The sequence below is a fragment of the Anomaloglossus baeobatrachus genome, chromosome 1 (genome assembly GCF_048569485.1).
Source record: "Anomaloglossus baeobatrachus isolate aAnoBae1 chromosome 1, aAnoBae1.hap1, whole genome shotgun sequence".
Taxonomy (NCBI): Eukaryota; Metazoa; Chordata; class Amphibia; order Anura; family Aromobatidae; genus Anomaloglossus; species Anomaloglossus baeobatrachus.
The window spans coordinates 493548587-493558606 of NC_134353.1; positions in this window are offsets into that span (position 1 = coordinate 493548587).

Genomic DNA, 10020 nt, shown 5'->3' on the forward strand with positions numbered 1-10020 from the left:
ATTGAGGCTTTTTATGAGCTCCAGTTTTTGCACAAGTATCACTTTATATATATGTTGGCACTGCACTTTAATTGCTTGCACTGCACTTTATCCTTTGGCTAGGGGCTCATAGGGTTATTAGTAGGGACAGCCGTCGAGGAGTGGGGGCGCCACTACGTATCTTTAGGGTGCCAACCTCCACGGTTAGGTAGAACACAGGAGGGAGCGGATATTGTAGGGATATTTTTCCCTCTCTCTCCTGTGCACTATTTCACTTTGATCACATAGTGTGGTATTGTATTTTTTAAACATCAATATTAAATGTTAAGTTTTAAGGGGGTTTATGTTAATTTAAACAGTGGGGCACCCCCACAAGTGACCCCATTTTGAAAATTAGACCCCCTCAAGGAATTTATATATATATGTCTGGTGAGCACCTTTAACTCCTGGGTGCTTCACAGATGATAATGTTGAGCCGTGAACATAAACATTTTTTTTTTATCATAAAATTGTTACTTTAACTAGATGGCTTTTTTTTCACAAGGGGAACAGGAAAAAATTCACCATACAATTTATTGTGCAATTTCTCCTGAGTACGCTGATGTAGCGCCCCTGACTATATCAGGGTGCTACAGGGAACTGCATCCTGTCCCCCAGGATGCAGGGCCTACCCACCATGGTTCCACACCTCACACCAGACCTGTACAGACATACCAGTGGGTTGGTCAGGTTGGAGCAGGGCCGCCCACCTAGGGGTCAGGCATACTGGTGGGAGGAGAGACAGGGTTGTTGAGAGTTAGCCCTCAAAGAGTGAGGAGCTAGGGAGTTGGAGCTCCCAGGGACGACAGGTTGGGTCGCAGACGGTGGTCCAGGACCACAGGAGTCGGAAACCTGGTCGCAGGGTATTGAAGAGGGTGTAGCAGACTTAGTTCTGGAGAACGTTCGGCACCAGAGGTTCAGTAACCGGACCGGTACCGAGCACGACGGAGAACTGGACCCTAGATCAGGGAGTAGCTTCACGCAACCTGATAATTCACCTGTGGAGGATAGTCTCTTTCCCCAAGAGCTCAGAGATTGAAGGCATCAGCACAATGCGGGGGATAAGGTTCTCCAAACTACACAAACCACTGAAATCCCAAGTGCCAGCCATCAAGAGCACAGCTGCCATACACACGGGTAGCGGGCCCTGAAAGCTTCAAGCCGAAGGGCCACAATGGTCAATAAATTTATGCACGGAGGCAGGACTCCGGACTTACCAAGTGACACTGGTGGGAGCGGGACCTGGACGGGCTCCCCCCGTAGAGACTGCGGTGCCAAAAGACTTTGGTTTACCATCTGTGTGAGTGTCTGCTTATTCCACCTAATCCAGCACCACGACTACCGCAGTGAGTAATCTGACCCCTGCAAACTGCTTTCCAAGGCCAAGCTACCCGTTTACCAAATCCCCACTGTCCTGGGCCTTCCCTACATGCGGAGGGACTGACACCTGGCTGCCCCACACCATCTGCCCCGGTACTCCCTTCAGCAGCGGTGGTACTCCCCTTTACTGCAACCCGCAGGTGGCGTCACGAACATTCATCCCCTGTAAATTCCCCCTTTACATTTGAGTGGCCGCAAGCCCCCAGGTCCAAGAAATTTGACTGCTTCAGGGGCGGCACACTGATACCTCATATGTCTTGGAAATCAACTGTTTTGACACACACCAGGGCTCGCAAGGGAAGAAGGGCCATTTGGCTGGAATCATTAGCGGACACCATATTGTGTTTGGAGACCCCTGTTGTGCCTAAACAGTGGAGCTCCCTCACATGTGACCCCATTTTGGATACTAGGCCCTTCAATGATTTTATTCAGGGGTATAATGAGCATTTTGAACCCATGGGTACTTCACAGTATTTGATAACAGTAGGTTGTCTTATTGAAATTTTTCATTTTTTTCACAATAATGTTGCTTTAGCATCAAATTTTTCAAAAGGCAACACCAAAATGTGGACCCCATAGTTTGCTATCCAATTTCATTAGAGTGTAGGTATACCCCACATGTGGTCATCAACCTCTGTTTGGACAAACGGAATGGCTTGGAATGGAAGAAGCACCATCTGAATTTTGGAAAAGCTGAAATAAATTGCGGGCAACATATATCGCATTTTCAGGTCCCCTAAGATACCTATACAGCAGAAACGCACGATGAGTGACCCTATTTTGGAAACTAGACTCCACGAGGATTTTATTCAAGGGTATAGTGAGCATTTTGAACCCAGAGGTACTTCACAAAATGTTGCTGTAGCAAAAATAAAAAAGGATTTTAATTAAATCTGTTTTTGGTTATTAAAGAATGTTTCTTTTTTCTCATAAATTTTATCAATGCTAGTTGTATTATTCGTCCTATTCCAAACTCCCTATTTAAGCTATATTACAGGCTGTGCTGGATAAGAAGATATATCCATAGGCAAAGAACTATAAATTCATCTATAAATGCATATTACAGACATCCTCTCACTCATTCACGTAGTTCCCCTATTGTGATCACTGAGCTAGCTCCTGGAATGGATTGCTGTTTTAAATTAATCAAACCACCATTATTTGGGTTTAATCAAACCAAACTCATCAAAGAGGCAATTTACTTTGGCCAGTAAAACCACCTTGTAATAGGAGGAGTCAGGGGCGTAACTACCGCGGTTGCAGAGGTCGTGACTGCGACCGGGCCCGGCAGCTTAGGGGTCCGCAGCTGCCCAGCATATCAGCAGTCAGCTCCTTTTTGTGAGAGGAGCTGCGCTGATCTGGTGTAGACCACGTGGCCGCTGTATGACCCGGGCCACCGCCGCTGACACCGGGCCCCTCTGCACGCTGTCAGCGGCGGCACCGGACCCCCCTCCTCCGTCATGGCACACAGCAACAATTATGTGTGGAGTGGCCAGTGCAGCTCCACGCTCCATCATTCACTTCCCCCATGCCTGCACGGTGACGTCATTCCGGTGTGACGGCTGTGCTCAGAGCACAGAGTGCAGGGTGGGAGGACGCCGACCACAGCAGCAGGGGAACAAGGAGAGGTGAGGACGGAGCAGCGCTGAAACGAGGAGAGAGGTTATAGAACTTTTGTTTTTTTTTAAATCCGTGTCTACACGGTGGCCAGAGGCCGTGGAGGTTGCATTATACATGGAGCATGGGGGACCGGCTGCATTATGAATGGAGCATGGGGGCTGCCTGCATTATACATGGAGCATGGGGGTAGCCTGCATTGTACATGAAGCATGGGGGGCAACCTGTATTGTACATGGAGCATGGGGAGGCTGCCTGCATTATACATGGAGCATGGGGGTTTGGCTGCATTATACATGGAGCATGGGGGCAGCCTGCATTGTACATGGAGCATGGGGGGGCAGCCTACATCGTACATGGAGCATGAGGGGCTGCCTGCATTTTAGATGGAGCATGAGGGGGCTGCCTGCATTGTACATGGAGCATGAGGGGGCTGCCTGCATTATACATGGAGCATGAGGGGGCTGCCTGCATTGTACATGGAGCATGAGGGGACTGCCTGCATTGTACATGGAGCATGAGGGGGCTGCTTGCATTGTACATGGAGCATGAGGGGGCTGCCTGCATTATACATGGAGCATGGGGGGCTGGCTGCATTATACATGGAGCATGGGGGGGCTGCATTATACATGGGGGCTGCCTGCATTATACATGGAGCATGAGGGGGCTGCCTGCATTTTAGATGGAGCATGGGGGCTGCATTATAGATGGAGCATGGGAGGCTGCCTGCATTATACATAGAGCATGGGTGGCTGTGTGCATTATACATGGAGCATGGGGGGCTGACTGCATTATACATGGAGCATGGGGGGGCTGCATTATACATGGGGGCTGCCTGCATTATACATGGAGCATGGGGGGGTTCCTGCATTGTACATGGAGCATGAGGGGGCTGCCTGCATTCTACATGGAGCATGACGGGGCTGCCTGCATTGTACATGGAGCATGAGGGGGCTGCCTGCATTATACATGGAGCATGAGGGGGCTGCCTGCATTGTACATGGAGCATGAGGGGACTGCCTGCATTGTACATGGAGCATGAGGGGGCTGCTTGCATTGTACATGGAGCATGAGGGGGCTGCCTGCATTATACATGGAGCATGGGGGGCTGGCTGCATTATACATGGAGCATGGGGGGCTGGCTGCATTATACATGGAGCATGGGGGGGCTGCATTATACATGGGGGCTGCCTGCATTATACATGGAGCATGAGGGGGCTGCCTGCATTTTAGATGGAGCATGGGGGCTGCATTATAGATGGAGCATGGGAGGCTGCCTGCATTATACATAGAGCATGGGTGGCTGTGTGCATTATACATGGAGCATGGGGGGCTGGCTGCATTATACATGGAGCATGGGGGGGCTGCATTATACATGGGGGCTGCCTGCATTATACATGGAGCATGGGGGGGTTCCTGCATTGTACATGGAGCATGAGGGGGCTGCCTGCATTCTACATGGAGCATGACGGGGCTGCCTGCATTGTACATGGAGCATGAGGGGGCTGCCTGCATTATACATGGAGCATGGGGGGCTGGCTGCATTATACATGGAGCATGGGGGGCTGGCTGCATTATACATGGAGCATGGAGGGCTGCATTATACATGGAGCATGGGGGGGCTGCCTTTATTGTACATGAAGCATGGGGGGGCTGCCTGCATTATACATGGAGCATGGGGGCTGGCTGCATTATACAAGGAGCATGGGGGGCTGGCTGCATTATACATGGAGCATGGGGGGCTGGCTGCATTATACATGGAGCATGGGGGGCTGCATTATACATGGGGGGCTGCCTGCATTATACATGGAGCATGAGGGGGCTGGCTGCAATATACATGGAGCATGGGGGCTGCATTATAGATGGAGCATGGGAGGCTGCCTGCATTATACATAGAGCATGGGTGGCTGTGTGCATTATACATGGAGCATGGGGGGCTGGCTGCATTATACATGGAGCATGTGGGGGGCTGCATTATACATGGGGGGCTGCCTGCATTATACATGGAGCATGAGGGGGCTGGCTGCAATATACATGGAGCATGGGGGGGGGGGCTGCATTATAGATGGAGCATGGGAGGCTGCCTGCATTATACATAGAGCATGGGTGGCTGGGTGCATTATACATGGAGCATGGGAGGGTGCCTGCATTATACATGGAGCATGGGGGGATGGCTGCATTATACATGGAGGTTTATGGGGATGCATTATACAACATGATGGACACCTTATACATGGACTATCGATATGGGTGCATTATACATGGAGGAGTATAGGGTTGCATAACACAATATGAAGGTTTTATGGGGTTGCGTTATAATACATATAGGACTATGGGGGCTACATTATAATATATGGAGGACTATGAAGGCTACCTTATACATGGACTATGTGGGTGCATTATGAAACATGGAGGACTATGTGGTGCAATATAATATATGAAGTACTATGGGTACATTCTAATATATGGAGAACTATGGAGTGAATTATAATATATGGAGAACTATGGTAAATCCATTATAATAATTGGAAGGCTATGAGGGCTACTTTATACATGGAGGACTATGGGGTGAATTAGAATATATGGAGAACTATGGGGTGAATTATAATACATGGAGAACTATGGGAAATGCATTCTAATACATGGAGGACTATGGAGGTGCATTCTAGTATATGAAGGGTTATGTGGGACTCTTTATACCAGTGATGGCACGCTGAGCCCATTCTGGTGGCACGCGTGCTGTCGCCCGATGCTGCAGGTTTGATCTGCTAGTGCAGTCATGCCGGCAGATCAAATCTGTGTTGGAGCGGAGGAGACATTTCTCCTCCGCTCTGACACTCCTCCTCTCCCAGGCTGCAGTGTGTTGCCTAGGAGACGGAGGAGCGTCAGAGAGCAGCGCCGGCGCCGTCTGCTGGCCGCGTGGGAATTGAGGACCCAGCAGCGCGCAGCGGGGGAGCGTGTGCAGGTAAGTTGTGTTGCTTTTTTTTTTTTTTATAACTCATGTGCGGCAGCGCCAGCATGGGGTGGGAGAGGGGGAACGCACATGGCAGCATGGGGTGGGAGAGGGGGAACGCACATGGCAGCGTGGGGTGGGAGAGGGGGAACGCACATGGCAGCGTGGGGTGGGAGAGGGGGAACGCACATGGCAGCGTGGGGTGGGAGAGGGGGAACGCACATGGCAGCGTGGGGTGGGAGAGGGGGAACGCACATGGCAGCGTGGGGGTGGGGGAATGCACATGGCAGCGTGGGGGTGGGGGAATGCACATGGCAGCGTGGGGTGGGGGAATGCACATGGCAGCGTGGGGGTGGGGGAACGCACATGGCAGCGTGGGGGTGGGGGAATGCACATGGCAGCGTGGGGTGGGGGGGAGATGCACATGGCAGGGTGGGGGAACGCACATGCCAGCGTGGGGTGGGGGTGGGGGAACGCACATGCCAGCATGGGGTGGGAGAACACACATGCCAGCATGGGGGGGGGGACACGCATGCCAGCATGGGGGGGGAACATGCATGCCAGCATGGGGGGGGGGGTGACATGCATGCCAGGATGGGGGGAAACATGCATGCCAGGATGGAGGAAACATGCATGCCAGGATGGAGGAAACATGCATGCCAGGATGGGAAAACATGCATGCCAGGATAGGAAAAACATGCATGCCAGGATGGTGAAAACATGCATGGCAGGATGGAGGAAACATGCATGCCAGGATGGTGAAAACATGCATGGCAGGATGGAGGAAACATGCATGCCAGGATGGGGAAACATGCATGCCAGGATGGGGAAACATGCATGCCAGGATGGGGAAACATGCATGCCAGGATGGGGGAAACATGCATGCCAGGATGGAGGAAACATGCATGGCAGGATGGAGGAAACATGCATGGCAAGATGGAGAAAACATGCATGGCAGGATGGAGGAAACATGCATACCAGGATGGAGGAAACATGCATGCCAGGATGGAGGAAACATGCATGGCAGGATGGAGGAAACATGCATGGCAAGATGGAGAAAACATGCATGGCAGGATGGAGGAAACATGCATGGCAGGATGGAGGAAACATGCATGCCAGGATGGAGGAAACATGCATGGCAAGATGGAGAAAACATGCATGGCAGGATGGAGGAAACATGCATGGCAAGATGGAGGAAACATGCATGCCAGGATGGAGGAAACATGCCACGATAGGGTACATTTACCAGGAAGGGGTACATTTACCTGGATGGGGTAAATTAACCAGGATTGGGAACATTTACCAGGAATGGGGTACATGCCGGGATGGGGGAACATTTACAAGGATGGGCAATATGTCAGGATGGGGGAACATTTACCAGCATGGGGGGAACATGCAAGAATGGGTAACATTTACCAGGATGGAGAACATTTACCAGGATGGGGCCATGATGGGGACAAATATACCAGAATGTAGGAAATCTATATCAGGATGGGGGACATGTTTACCAGGAAGTGGCCGAGGAAGGGGGACATAACTACACAATGATGGGGAGGGGAGCCACTCGTACGTCTTTATGGGATTTCAAGATTGTTCAGACTTTGAAATGTAGATGTGGATTACAGGGTGACATCTGATTGCATTCCAGGCTAAAATCTCTGTCTAATATGCTGCAATTTTTTTCCAGAAAGATCAATCCAACTGCTGCGTCTGGAAAGGGCAGGGGCTCAGCTTCAGTGTGTGGTAAGCATGAGTGTGATGCCCCCTGCTGAGGAGAAGACGGCAAAGGTAAGATTAAAATCAATTCTTTATATAATAGGATTGGTTGGCACTTCGGAAAAAAAATTGGGTTTAGGGCTACAGTTTGGGCACTCGGCCTGTAAAAGGTTCGCCATGACTGCTTTATACTATATGGAAGGCTATACGAGGGCCATTATTGTATAGGGAGAACTATGTATACAAGGGGGACAAATATACAAGCATTTCCGTCAGCACCTAGCTTTCCCATGCTCTGCTATACATCTCTCCGCACCCAGCTTTCCTATGCTTTGATATGGGAAAGCTGGGTGCTGAGGGAAAGATGTATAGCAGAGCATGGGGAAGCTGGGTGGAGAGGAAAAGATGGATATCAGAACATAGGAAGGCTGGGTGCTGAGGGAAAGAGCCAAGTGTCAGTGTCATTATCCCGTACCCCGACTGTCAGTGTCATTGTCCCGTACCCCAAGTGTTTGCTTTCGAATCGGGTAGGAAAAGAAACGCCTCCTTTTTTTCCCAGCAATGGCTTCTGTAGCCCGAGCCGCATGATGTCACCCGCTCACTCCCCATGCTCCTCGGGCTAGGTTGCCAGGTACTCTTTCAGCCGAGGCCCCTGGTAACCAGCGCTGACGACTGCAGCTTCCGGCTCCCAGCTCTGAGTGTGCACCCGCCGCTGCCTCACTCTTTACGCTACAAGCAAACCGAGACCTCCACATATAGTGCAGCTTAAGGCAAGTGGCTCTAAGCAAATTTTTTCTTATTGCTAATCACTGGTATATGTCCCATTCTGAAATCTGCAGTAGCTTTATTTATCAAATATAATCCTATCCTCTATCCAATTTTCCACCAGAAGAGTGTAACATGGGGGGCTTTTTGGGGCTTATTAAATTGGTGAACCAGGGAATTTGTTAGTGTTTTTTTATTTCTAATAAATGATTTTTTCAGGTGTGTGTGTGTTTATTTACTGTCACTTACAGATTAATCATGGAAGGTATCTCGGGGAGACGCCTGACATGATTAATCTAGGATTTAGTGGCAGCTATGGGCTGCCAATAACTCCTTATTACCCCGATTTGCCAACGCACCAGGACAAATCGGGAAGAGCCGGGTACAGTCCCAGAACTGTCGCATATAATGTATGCGGCAATTCTGGGCGGCTGCTGACTGATATTGCTAGGCTGGGGGGCTCCCCATAACGTGGGGCTCCCCATCCTGAGAATACCAGCCTTCAGCCGTATGGCTTTATCTGGCTGGTATTAAAATTGTGGGGACCGCACGCCGTTTTTTTTTTAATTATTTATTTATTTATTTATTTATTTTACTGCACAGTGTAGACACGCCCACTGGCTGCTGTGATTGGGTGCAGTGAGACAGCTGTCACTCAGCGTGGGGGGCGTGTCTGACTGCAACCAATCATAGGCGCCGGTGGGTGGGGAAAGCAGGGAATACGAGATTGATTAATGAGCGGCCGGCATATTCAAAGTAATTGTTGCTGCATATTCTCTGCACAGCTGTTCCTCGCCGCGCTGGTGATCGGGGAGCGGTAAGTATGAGAGAGGGCTGCTAACTTCAGTCACTCGGGGGATTAGCGGTCACTGGTGAATCCTTCACAGGTGATCGCTAATCAGTACGCGGCACACAGACAGAGCCGCGGCATGACAATGAAGTCGGGTAAAGTTCACCCGAGTTCATTCTCATCGCGCAACTCTGTCTGCTGTCAGCCGACATGTATCAACGACATTGTGCAACACACAAACGGACATTCCACACGGACATTCCACGTACACATACACGGGCATTTTACACACAAACACGGACATTTTACATGTACACACGGCTCACATACGCCATCACACGGATGCCATACGTACCGGAGAAATGCCCCAAAAAAACAGAACACGGGCCCGAAAAATGGACCGCGTCATACGGACGTTTTTTTTTGCGGAAGTGTGTTTTAGGCCTTATGAACAAAAACATCTGTTTACTTGTAACATCTCGCCAATGGCAGGCACATAGGTTTTTAGTTACAGGGAACATCATTCTTAATAAATACCATCCTTTGGACATATGTGGCACCCAGTGGTCACAGGAGCCACAGTGGCGTTGTTCTCCTCACTGGGATCAATGCTATTCTTGGAGGCAGCGTGGGGGATCTCTCCTTGTCAGGAACGTTACATGCAACATCTCCTACTCCAGGCCAGCAGGGGGAGCTCATAACCTGTTTTGAACAGAGCCTCTCTGTACATGCTGACCTGGGGGAAGGGTTAGTGTGAACAGGAAGGAAGTCAGGGAGAACA